Source organism: Anolis sagrei, chromosome 1, assembly GCF_037176765.1.
Source record: "Anolis sagrei isolate rAnoSag1 chromosome 1, rAnoSag1.mat, whole genome shotgun sequence".
NCBI classification, from domain to species: Eukaryota; Metazoa; Chordata; class Lepidosauria; order Squamata; family Dactyloidae; genus Anolis; species Anolis sagrei.
The window spans coordinates 12,219,251-12,232,034 of record NC_090021.1 but is presented as its reverse complement, the minus strand read 5'-3'; the positions used below and the strand labels follow the sequence as shown (position 1 = coordinate 12,232,034).

The 12,784-nt window shown below is 44.8% G+C and overlaps 1 protein-coding gene across 4 annotated transcripts in view; it reads right to left on the bottom strand.

The window, feature by feature from the left end:
- Window positions 1-7,945, bottom strand: part of XPO1 (exportin 1) — a 60,294-nt gene extending 52,349 nt beyond the window's left edge. Inside the window, exons 1-2 of one of the 4 annotated variants that reach the window (XM_067462768.1) lie at window positions 7,303-7,945; window positions 4,745-5,092 (exon numbers count right to left, since the gene is read on the bottom strand). The gene's annotated coding sequence lies outside the window, so the exon portion shown is untranslated. The remainder of the gene's footprint in view (window positions 1-4,744; window positions 5,093-7,302) is intronic. The other 3 variants (XM_060754626.2, XM_067462778.1, XM_067462783.1) reach the window with 3 other exon arrangements.
- Window positions 7,946-12,784: the final 4,839 nt, after the last annotated feature.

The following is a 12,784-nucleotide window of genomic DNA, read 5'->3' as shown; positions in this document are numbered from 1 at the left end:
TTGTTAAAATTGTTCTTCATTTTAATTATTGTATTGTTTTTAAGTGGGGTTTTTTTTTTTGCACTATAAATAAGATATGTGCAGTGTGCATAGGAATTCATGTTTTTTTTCAAATTACAATCTGGCCCTCCAACAGTTTGAGGGACTGTGACCTGGCCCTCTGTTTAAAACGTTTGAGGACCCCTGCTGACCAGGAAGGCCTGAAGAGAGGAGCTAATGTAATTTCCTTGGGGAGGATATTCCAGAGCTGGGGAGCCACCACCAAGAAGGCCCTCTCTCTCATCCCCACCAACCGTGCTTGAAATGGTGGTGGGACTGAAAGAAGGGCCTCCCCAGCAGATCTTAATGCCCGCACCAGTTTGTAGAAGGAGATCCGGCCTGGAAGATAGGTTTGACCCGAAGCATACCTCTGAGGATGCCTGCCATAGATGCAGGCGAAACGTCAGGAGGTAATGCTTCTGGAACATGGCCATACAGCAGGGGTCCAAGGTCATTTACCCGGCCCTCATTCAGGGTCAACCTAAGGTCTATAATGACTCAAAAGCACACAACAACAACCCTATCTCATCAGCCAAAAGCAGGCCCACACTTCCCACTGAAATACCCATGAATTTATATTTGATCTTCATTTTAAATATTGTATTGTTTTTAATTTTTTGCACTACAACTAAGATATGTGCAGTGTGCATAGGAATTCATTCATGTTATTTTTTCAAATTATAATCTGGCCCTCCAACAGTTTGAGGGACTGTGACCTGGCCCTCTGTTTAAAACGTTTGAGGACCCCTGCTGACCAGGAAGGCCTGAAGAGAGGAGCTAATGTAATTTCCTTGGGGAGGATATTCCAGAGCTGGGGAGCCACCACCAAGAAGGCCCTCTCTCTCATCCCCACCAACCGTGCTTGAGATGGTGGTGGGACTGAAAGAAGGGCCTCCCTAGCTGATCTTAATGCCTGCACCGGTTTGTAGAAAGAGATGTGGCCTGGATGATAGGTTCGACCAAAAGTGTACCTCTGAGGATGCCTGCCATAGATGCAGGCGAAACGTCAGGAGGTAATGCTTCTGGAACATGGCCATACAGCAGGGGTCCAAGGTCATTTACCCGGCCGTCATTCAGGGTCAACCTAAGGTCTATAATGACTCAAAAGCACACAACAACCACCCTATCTCATCAGCCAAAAGCAGGCCCACACTTCCCACTGAAATACTAATAAATTTATATTTGATCTTCATTTTAATTATTGTATTGCTTTTTAATTTTTTGCACTACAAATAAGATATGTGCAGTGTGCATAGGAATTCATGTTTTTTTTCCCCAAATTATAATCTGGCCCTCCAACAGTTTGAGGACCCCTGCCATACAGCCTGGAAATCTCACAGCAATACAATGATTCCAACCATTAAGCTTTCAATACTTCCACTTTCATTTCTCCACCACCTTCATTCATTGGAACAGCAAACTCTGCCAAAGTTTCACTTCTGTTTCACTCACATCAGGCAGCAGGTAAGAGCAGCTTTCCAGGAAAGCTACACACATAAAACACACAACCCAGCAACTTTCAGGATATGTGGGGTGGTGGTTTAGGACTGCACCTTATTAAAACAAGGCATTGAATGCAATATTCCTGCTTCTTGGCAGGGGGTTGGACTGGATGGTCCATGAGGTCTCTTCCAACTGGGTTGTTGTAGGTTTTTCCGGGCTATATGGCCATGTTCTGGAGGCAATTTTTCTCCTGACGTTTCGCCTGCATCTATGGCAAGCATCTTCAGAGATAATGGGATGCTTGCCATAGATGCAGGCGAAACGTCAGGAGAAAAATTGCCTCCAGAACATGGCCATATAGCCCAGAAAAACCTACAACAACCCATGGATTCCGGCCATGAAAGCCTTCGACCATCTCTTCCAACTCTTTGATTCTATGATTCACTTCCTACCAAGGAACAGTGGCGCATATGTGAGGTAGACGCACATGGGGTGCATGGAAAGGCTATACACACCCACCCAGTGGAAAGGCCTAGGCTGCCGCCCTTCGCCAAACAGCAGACACACTGCAGAACGTGCAACATCCAGGGACACACAACCACAATCCGAACACACCGAATTATGTGTAGTGCAAGCCACAGGGAGGGTGCATTAAAGGCGATTTGGTGGCCTTTCCTCCTTGCCAGCAGCCAAGAGGAGCCACTGCAACCCCTCCCTTGCTCTAGCCTTGCTTTCTATACAGGGCCCCCACGTGATCCAGGCGGACGTTTCAATACTGCTGCACACTCACACAGAAACACACACACACACACAAGTATTTCTGGAAACTTCCACTCCTAATAATTCTCCCTTTATTCCGATTCTTTTCTTCCACGAGGTTTTCAAGCTCCTTCCTTGTCTCTCCCCCCCCCCCCCCCCACACACAACCTGTAAATGAAAAACCCTTCTTGTAATCTCCCGCCAACACCCCCCCCCTCCAAAACACACCCGCGTTTTAATGCCCTGATACCCCACGCTTGTTGCTTTGGGCTCCCTCCTTCCACCCAAAGGGCTTTCCTTTCCTTTCCCCCTCCCTGGAAAGGCCTCTAGTGTCTATGGTTCCTCCCAGCAGGAGGAGGAGGAGGAGGCATGCAATGGCTTTTTTTCAAACTCAGGCAGGCGCCAAAGCAAGGCCTCATAATAAAGGCCCTCCTCCCTTCTTCCCAAGACATGCAGCAGGCATATACACACACACCCATTTCCCCCGCTCTCCTCTCCCTCCCAACCCGTCTCCACGAGGCTCCAAGCCTGAACCCACCCGTGTTCAGCCAGGGCCACATGCATTCAGGAAAGGCCTCGGACTTTGTCCTCTACCCACACGCCCCACTTTGACTTAAAACTGGGAAACAATGAAGAGTACCTCTCTCTCTACACATCCCATTGCAACATGTAGGCCTCGGCATCCCCACGCACCATAGAGCCAGGCCAATACAACCAAAGCCACCCAGACAGAGGGCCACCTAGCCTCTGCTTAAAAGACCTCCACCACACTTTCAGGCACTATGGAAAACTCTTAACCACCCCTATATTTAGGTGGAACATCTTTTCCTGCAAATTTGAATCCATTGCTCCATTCAATACATTTTCCATAGTATACTTTATTTATTTCCCATATTTGTTTACTATACCATACTATAACTTCCCAGCAGGCTTCCCATGGTCTCCAAAACCTTTCTGTGGGTTTCTTTCTCCATTTCTGATCACCCACTCCTCAACTTTTCCTTGCCCATCCCATTCTCTAAACTCTTAACAATCCCTATATTTAGGTGGAACATCTTTTCCTGCACATTTAAATCCATTGCTCCACTCAATACATTTTCCATACTATACTATATTTATTTAGCATATTTATTTACTATACCATACTATAACTTCCCAGCAGGCTTCCCATGGTCTCCAAAACCTTTCAGTGGGTTTCTTTCTCCATTTTTGATCACCCACTCCTCAACTTTTCCTTGCCCATCCCATTCTCTATCTCTCTCTACATATAACATTTTTATTTCCCATATTTATTTACTATACCGTACTATAACTTCCCAGCAGGCTTCCCACTGTCTCCAAAACCTTTGAGTGGGTTTCTTTCTCCCTTTTTGATCACCTACTCCTCAACTTTTCCTTCCCCATCCCATCCCATTCTCTCTCTCTCTATAACATTTTTATTTATCATATTTATTTACTATACCATATTTTAACTTCCCAGCAAGCTTCTCAGTCTCCAAAACCTTTAAATGGGTTTCTTTCTCCCTTTTTGGTCATCCACTCCTCAACCTGTCGTCCTTCCCCATCTCATCTTTATTTATTTCCCATATTTATTTACTATACCATACTATAACATCCCAGAAGGCTTCCCACTGTCTTTAAAACCTTCCAGTGGGTCCCCCCCCCCCACTTTTCAGTCACCCACTCCCCAACTTTTCCTTCCCCAATCCATACTGTAAGTATTTATTTACCATACCATACTATAACTTCCCTGCAGGCCTCCCACTGTCTCCAAAACCTTTCTGTGGGTTTCTTTCTCCCTTTTTGGTTACCCACTCTCCAACTTTTCCTTCCTCATACCTTACACTTTCTCTATACATATATATACATGCCATATTTATTTACCATACTGTACTATAACTTCCCAGGAGGCCTCCCACTGTCTCCAAAACCTTTCAGTGGATTTCTTTCTCCCTTTTTGGTTACCCACTCCACAACCTTTCCTTCCCCATCCCATACTCTCTCTCTCTATATATATATATACATACCATATTTATTTACCATACTATAACTTCCCTGCAGGCCTCCCACTGTCTCCAAAACCTTTCTGTGGGTTTCTTTCTCCCTTTTTGGTCACCCACTCCCCAACTTTTCCTTCCCCATCTCATACACACACACACACACTCTATATATACATACATACCATATTTATTTACCATACTATAACTTCCCTGGAGGCTTCCTACCGTCTCCAAAACCTTTCAGTGGGTTTCCTTCTCCCTTTTTGGTCACCCACTCTCCTACTTTTCCTTCCCCATCCCATCCCATCCTATACTTCTCTATTTACCATATTTATTTATTATACCAAACTATAACTTCCCAGCAGGGTTCCAACTATCTCCAAAACCTTTCAGTGGGTTTCTTTCTCCCTTTTTGGTCACCCACTCCCCAACTTTTCCTTCCCCATCCCTTTTGCACATGTTTCCTTCCCAATAGGTGAAACAAAAAAAAAGTCTTGACTTACCTAATTGAGTATCACAGCTACTTCTTCTAGAGAGGGAGCAGAGGAGTCACAATACAAAAAACAAAACAAAAGAGAAAGATGGGTAGATAGGTGGGTGGGAATCCAAGCAAAGCACGAGGAGTGTCTCTCTTTCTCTCTGTGTGTGTCTTAAAAAGAAAGGCCTGCCCAGCTTTCCTTCCCAAAGCCTCAGCTTCCCAACACACAACCTCACACCCGACACAAAAGAGAGGTGTCTCCTTCTGATTTCACGTGAGGCCCAGAAGTCTGGTTCCTTTTTTTCATTCAAAAAATAATTAAATTGTCACATACACACTTCTCTGTTTCTCTCAAACAAACAACGAGCCAAACCTACCAAAAAAAAAAAGAAGAGAAAAAAGATGGAGTAAAATAATAATAGGGCGACTCACACAAACTGGAGAGAAAAAATGCACATGGAAGTCAAGTCACTTTCCTAGCAAAGTTGCAAACACACCTACAACTTGGGCCAGGCCTTTGCCATTCATTCAAACAGATGTAACACCCTTATTTTCCCCAAATAAAACACAGGCAGAAAAATTGGGGTGTGTTTGAGGCCTATGTAGAGTTAGATCTCAAAGGGAGGAAAAAGCAAAGTCTCCACCCGTTTTCACTCTCCCGCTCTTTATGAAAAAAAGTGCAGAAAGGATGTTCCTGCTACACCTCTTTTTTCCTTCTCTCTCACACACCCCAATCTATGTGTATATATAACTATATTTTAAAAAATCAATCCACAATATCTTAGCCTCTCTTTCCAAAGCAATGCTGGAAGTTGAAAGCCAACCCTGGGGAAATGTTTGGGGCCTTTTGCAAACACACACACTGAAGAATACAGATATATAGAGCTATACAGATATATATTTCTTCAGAAAGCTGACTTCCCTGCCAACAACCCTACTAGCCTTTCTTTCCAAAGCAATGAAGTTGAAAGCCAACCTTGGGGAAAGGTTTGGGGCCTACAGCAAAAATGCACACTGGAGGATATATAGATAGATATTTCTTCAGGAAGCTGACTTCCCTGCCAACAACTCTATGGTTAAAATACTGGAAGTTGAAAGCCAACCTTGGGGAAAGGTCTGGGGCCTTTAGCAAACATACACACTGAAGGATATCAATCTACATATACATACATACACATAGATATATAGGTATTACTTCAGAAAGCTGACTTCCCTGCCTCTCTAATATCTATTTCTTCAGAAAACTCTTTGCAAAAACACACTGAAGGATAGATCTATAGATAGCTATATTCTTCAGAAATCTGCCAACAACCTTACTAGTATCTCAAAGCAATGCTGAAAGTTGAAAGTCAGCTTTGGGGGGAAAATGGGTCTTTAGCAAAAACACACTGAAGGATATATAGATCTATATTTCTTCAGAGAGCTGACTTCCTTGCCAACAACTCTATGGTTGAAATGCTTGGGGAAAGGCTTGGGGCCTATAGCAAACACATACACACTGAAGGATCTATCTATATGATATATATATATATATATATATCTTTAGAAAGCTCTGCAAAAAACACACTGAAGGATATATAGATATATTTTCAGAAAGCTGATTTTTCTGCTACTCTTATAGTTATATTTTCAGAAAGACTTTTGCAAAAACACACAGAAGGGTATGTATTTCTCCAGAAAGCTGACTTTTCTGCCTAACAGATACTTATATTTTCAGAAAACTCTTTGCAAAAACACACTGAAGGATATATATATATATATATATATATATATATATTTCTTCAGAAAGCTGACTTTTCTGCTTCTCTCTCTAATAGATACTTCTATTTTCAGAAAGCTTTTTGCAAAAACACACTGAAGGATATCTATAGATAGATATTTAGATATATATTTCTTCAGAAAGCTGACTTTTCTCCTTCTCTCTCTAATAAGATACTTATATTTTCAGAAAACTCTTTGCAAAAACACACTGAAGGATAGATAGTTCTCCAGAAAGCTGACTTTTCTCCTTCTCTCTAATAGATACTCATATTTTCAGAAAGTCTTTTGCAAAAACACACTGAAGAATATATATTTCTCCAGAAAGCTGACTTTTCTGCTTCTCTCTCTAATAGATGCTTATATTTTCAGAAAGCTCTTTGCAAAAACACACTGAATGATATATATTTCTCCAGAAAGCTGACTTTTCTGCTTCTCTCTCTAATATACTTATATTTTCAGAAAACCTTTTGCAAAAACACACTGAAGTATAGATATTTCTCTAGAAAGCTGACTTTTCTGCCTCTCTGATATCTATATTTTCAAAAAGCTCTTTGCAAAAACACACTGAAGGATAGATATTTCTCCAGAAAGCTGACTTTTCTGCCTCTCTCTTTCTTTCCAATAGATATCTGTTTCCCTCCAGAAAGCAGAAGCCACGCTGACCCCTGAAGCCCAACCTCTTCCTCAGAGAGGCCTGTGCAAACACACCCCAGTACTCCCCTCAACGAGGAGGAGGAGGTTGAGGTTTGTGAGGAAAAGAGGGAGAAAAACCCGCCCCAGAAAAAGAAACAACACACAACTCCCAGAAAGAGATCTGCTCACCTCAATTTTTTCCTCTTTTTGTGTGTGAGTGTGTGTGTGTATTTTCCCCCTTTCAGAGGGGAGAAGAAGAGGAGGAAGAACAAGAGTGTAAAATAGGAATCCCACCCCCAACCAGCACAAACTCTTTCCACCAACACACCCCTCTCTCTCACACACAGACACACATACACACCTTCCTCCCCTCAGTCCTCCTCCATGGCGCCTGCTGTTCCCCTCACAGGGAGATAGATACAAACACAACACACACCTGGCCTTGTTGTTGTTGTGGTAAACAACACACAACACACACACCTGGCCTTGTTGTTGTGGTGAACCCCCCTTCTCCTCTCCCTCTTCCTCCTCCTGCCAATCTTGCTTCTCTCTCTCACACACACACACGCCTCCTTCTTCTCCTCACTCACTCCCTCCTCTCATCCACTCTCTCCCTCCTTCTCTTTTCCTCCTTCTCCTTCTTCTTCCCCCGTGGCTTCGTGCTTCGCCTTCCGCTCTTTTCCCCTCAGCCCTCCCCCTCCTCCTCTTCTACTGCCACAGACTCGGAACCGGCTCAAACCGGTTCAGACTGGGAGATTCCATCTCGGTTTAGTTTTCAGCCCATGGCGCCTCGGCGGAGCGAGCGAGGCAGGCCGGCCCCGCCCCCCCGGAAACCGCCCCGCCGCCCCATTGGCTGCCCGCGCCGATGACGGGACAAGGGGAGGGCCAGGCACAGACGCCGCTCGCCATTGGACGGCCCGCACGCCCGTCTTCCTTCCCTCACTCCCTCCCGCCCGCCTCCGATAGCGTCTTCTCATTGGCTGGCTGGTCTGCCCGTCTTGGATGCGTTCCTTCCCCTCTATATTAATCCCCAGCATTGTTAACCCCGCCTCTCTCTTTCTAACGTTCTATCATTGGCTGGCTGGTCTGCCCGTCTTGGATCTTTCCCTCCCCTCTCTACTAATCCCCAACATAGTTAACCCCGCCTCTCTCTTTCTAACGTTCTATTATTGGCTGGAAGGCCTGCCCGTCTTAGATCTGTCACTCCCCTCTCCCTGCTCGTCTTGGATGCTTTCCCTCCTCTCTCCCCTCTCCCCTCTATATTAATCCCTAACATTGTTAACCCCGCCTCTCTCTTTCTAGCGTTCTATCATTGGCTGGCTGGCCTGCCCGTCTTGGATGGTTTCCCTCCCCTCTCTACTAATGCCTAACATTGTTAACCCCGCCTCTCTCTTTCTAACGTTCTAGCATTGGGTGGCTGGCCTGCCCGTCTTGGATCTTTCACTCCCCTCTCTATTACTCCCCAACATTGTTAGCCCCGCCTCTCTCTTTCTAGTGTTCTATCATTGGCTGGCCGGCCTGCCCGTCTTAGATCTGTCACTCCCCTCTCCCTGCTCGTCTTTGATGCTTTCCCTCCCCTCTATATTAATCCCCACCATAGTTAACCCCGCCTCTCTCTTTCTAACGTTCTAGCATTGGCTGGCTGGTCTGCCCGTCTTATATCTTTCACTCCCCTCTGTATTAATCCCTAACATAGTTAACCCCGCCTCTCTCTTTCTAACGTTCTATCATTGGCTGGCTGGCTTGCCTGTCTTTGATGCTTTCCCTCCCCTCTGTATTCATCCTTAACATTGTTAACCCCGCCTCTCTCTTCCTAGTGTTCTATCATTGGCTGGCTGGCTTGCCTGTCTTGGATGCTTTCCCTCCCCTCTGTATTCATCCTTAACATTGTTAACCCCGCCTCTCTCTTTCTAGTGTTCTATCATTGGCTGGCTGGCTTGCCTGTCTTATCCCTTTCACGCCCGTCTTGGATACTTTCCCTCCCCTCTGTATTAATCCCCAACATTGTAAACCCCGCCTCTCTCTTTCTAACGTTCTATCATTGGTTGGCCTGCCTGCCCGTCTTGGATCTGTCACTCCCCTCTCTATTAATCCCTAACATTGTTAACCCCGCCCCTGCTCGTCTTGGATGCTTTCCCTCTCTATTAATCCCTAACATTGTTAACCCCGCCTCTCTCTTTCTAGTGTTCTATCATTGGCTGGCTGGCCTGCCCGTCTTAGATCTTTCACTCCCCTCTCTATTAATCCCTAACATTGTTAACCCCGCCTCTCTTTCTTTAGCAGTCTCTCATTGGCTGGCTGGCCTGCCCGTCTTGGATGCTTTCCCTCCCCTCTCTAGTAATATCTAACATTGTTAACCCCGCCTCTCTTTCTCTAGCGGTCTATCATTGGCTGGCCGGCCTGCCCGTCTTGGATCTGTCACTCCCCTCTCTATTAATCCCTAACATTGTTAACCCCGAGACATCTCCAGCTCATCCCCTGTTTGGGTATCAGCCAGCACGCCAACGGCTTAAATCCAGACATAGTTTTCTAAGATCTACAGAGACACTCGCTGGAACACCTCAGCAAGCGAGAGTCCAAAAGTGGCAGGCTCAAACCCAGAATCTCAACCAATGGCTGATACCAAATGAGAAACTCCTCCCTGGGCACACAGAGGACCGGGCGACTTGGAAGGTGCTGAACAGACTGCGCTCTGGCACCACGAGATGCAGAGCCAACCTTCAGAAATGGGGCCACAAAGTGGAGTCCACGACATGCGAGTGTGGAGAGGAGCAAACCACTGACCACCTGCTGCAGTGCAACCTGAGCCCAGCCACATGCTCAATGGAGGACCTTCTTGCAGCAACACCAGAGGCACTCCAAGTGGCCAGATACTGGTCAAAGGACATTTAATCAACTACCAAACTCACACATTTTGTATTTTCTCTGTTTGTTTGCTTTGTTCTGTTAGAAATGTAATATAATTGACTGGCTGCCCTGACACGAGAAATAAAAAATAAACCCCCGACAGATGGCCATCCAGCCTCTGTTTAAGAGCTTCCAAAGAAGGAGCCTCCACCACACTCCGGGGCAGAGAGTTCCACTGCTGAACAGTTCTCACAGTCAGAGAGTTCTTCCTCATGCTCAGATGGAATCTCCTTTCTTGTAGTTTGAAGGCATTGTTCCATTGCGTCCTAGTCTCCAAGGAAGCAGAAAACAAGCTTGCTCCTTCCTCCCTGTGGCTTCCTCTCACATATTCATACATGGCTATCATATCTCCTCTCAGCCTTCTCTTCTTCAGGCTAAAGATGCCCAGCTCCTTAAGCCGCTCCTCATAGGGCTTGTTCTATCTTTCACTCCCCTCTCTATTACTATCTAACATTGTTTACCCTGCCTCTCTTTCTCTAGCGGGTTTGCCTGTCTGGGATGCTTTCACTCCCCTCTGTATTAATCCCTAACATTGTTAACCCCGCCTCTCTTTCTCTAGCGGTCTATCATTGGCTGGCTTGCCTGTCCGTCTTGGATGCATTCCCTCCCCTCTCTATTAATCCCTAACATTGTTAACCCCGCCTCTCTTTTTTCTAGCGTTCTATCATTGGCTGGCCGGCCTGCCCGTCTTGCTCTTTTACCCGCCTCTCCAACGAGCGCGCTAATTATTAACCACGCCCCTTTTTTTCTAGCGGTCTATCATTGGCTGGCCGCCCTGCCCGTCTTCCTTTTTTACCCGCCTCTCTATTCATTCTATGCTTTCGCGCCCTTCTCCACCGAGCGCGCCTAGATTGTAAACCCCGCCCCTTTTTTCTAGCTGTCTATCATTGGCTGGCTGGCCGGTCCATCTTGCTCTTTGACCCGCCTCCCTATTAATTGTATGCTTTGACGCCCTTCTCCACCGAGCGCGCTCAAATTGTTAACCCCGCCCCTCTTTTTTTCTATTGGTTGATCGGCCTGCCCGTCTTGGTTGCTTTCACACCCCTCTCCATTGATCGCGAAGATTGTAAACCCCGCCCCTCTTTTTTCTACAGGTCTATTATTGGCTGACTGGCCTGCCCGTCTTTTCCCGCCTCTCTATTAAACCCTCCTCTCCGCCGAGCGCGCCGAGGTTGTAAACCCCGCCCATTTTTAATACCGGTTTATCATTGGCTGGCTGACCTGCCCGTCTTACTCTTTTTCCCGCCTCTTCATTAACTGTATGCTGTCACTCCCTTCTCCACTGAGCGCGCCAGGATTGTAAAACCCGCCCCTTTCTAATACAGATCTATCATTGGCTGAACGGCCTGTCCGTTTTGCTTTTTTCCCCCCTCTCTACCCAGCGCGCGGGGATTGTTGGCTCCTCCCCTTTATTTCTAAGAGAAAGACAAGGGAGGGGGTGGCAAAGCGAGGGAGTTGGAAGGGCCCCGCTTGATTGGCTCGCCCCCGCTGTCTGTCTTCCATGTAGTCCCGCCCCTTCTGTAGCGCTTGCCTCAAATAGCATAATCTCGCGGGCGAAGTGGCGGTCCTCGTGCCTGTGCTCTGATTGGCTGGCAACTTTCAATGACGTCATTGGCAGGAAAAAAGAGGGGAAGGAAAGAAAAAGGAAGGAAAAGGAAGGAACTTATGAATTATAAATTATTTTTATTTTATTATTATTGCGTATATTATTATATAATAATATAATATATAATAATATATATATTATTATATTAAGTTATATATAAATATAAATATTATTATCTAATAATATATATTATTATATTAAATTATATATAAATATAGATTATAAAATAGATCTATAATTTTTGTGCATTGGCATAATCATATTAATACTAATATTCTTCTGTGCTAATAATATAGTGTAAACACATATAATATTGAAAATATAATGTAATATAATATAATATAATACTAATAATAATACAATAGAATAATTTTATATTTCATATTAAAAGTACAATATAGTAATATATAATATATAATATTATGATATGCTAATAATATAATATATTTTATGTATATTGTATTATTATCTAGACTGGGTTGTGGCGCAGCTAATTAGTAGCCAGCTGCATTAAATCACTACTGACTGAGAAGTCATGTGTTCGAAGCCAGCCTGGATCAGAGTGAGCTCCCAACCATTGATAGTCTAGCTTGCTGTCGACCTATGCAGCCTGAATGACAGTTGTAGGAAATGTAGGTATTGCTTTATGCGGGGATGCTAATTTAACTAATTTATGACACCATAAAACCTTCCAGCAGTGTACGCAAGAATGAAGAAGTACAAGGATTCGGTAGGAAATGTAGGTATTGCTTTATGCGGGGATGCTAATTTAACTAATTTATGACACCATAAAACCTTCCAGCAGTGTACGCAAGAATGAAGAAGTACAAGGATTCGGTGTCACAAGTGGACGGTTTTATTTATTTATCATGTCATCCGCAACCAGAACATTGTATTACATTTCTAACAGAACAAAACAAACAAACAGATAAAAAAACAAAACACAAATTTTGCAAACTTGGTAGCTGATTAAATGTCCTTTGAACAGTATCTGGCCACTTGGAGTGCCTCTGGTGTTGCCACAAGAAGGTCCTCCATTGTGCATGTAGCAGGGCTCAGGGTGCATTGCAGCAGGTGGTCAGTGGTTTGCTCTTCTCCACACTCGCATGTAGCCCCATTTCTTAAGATTGGCTCTGCATCTCGTGGTGCCAGAGCTCA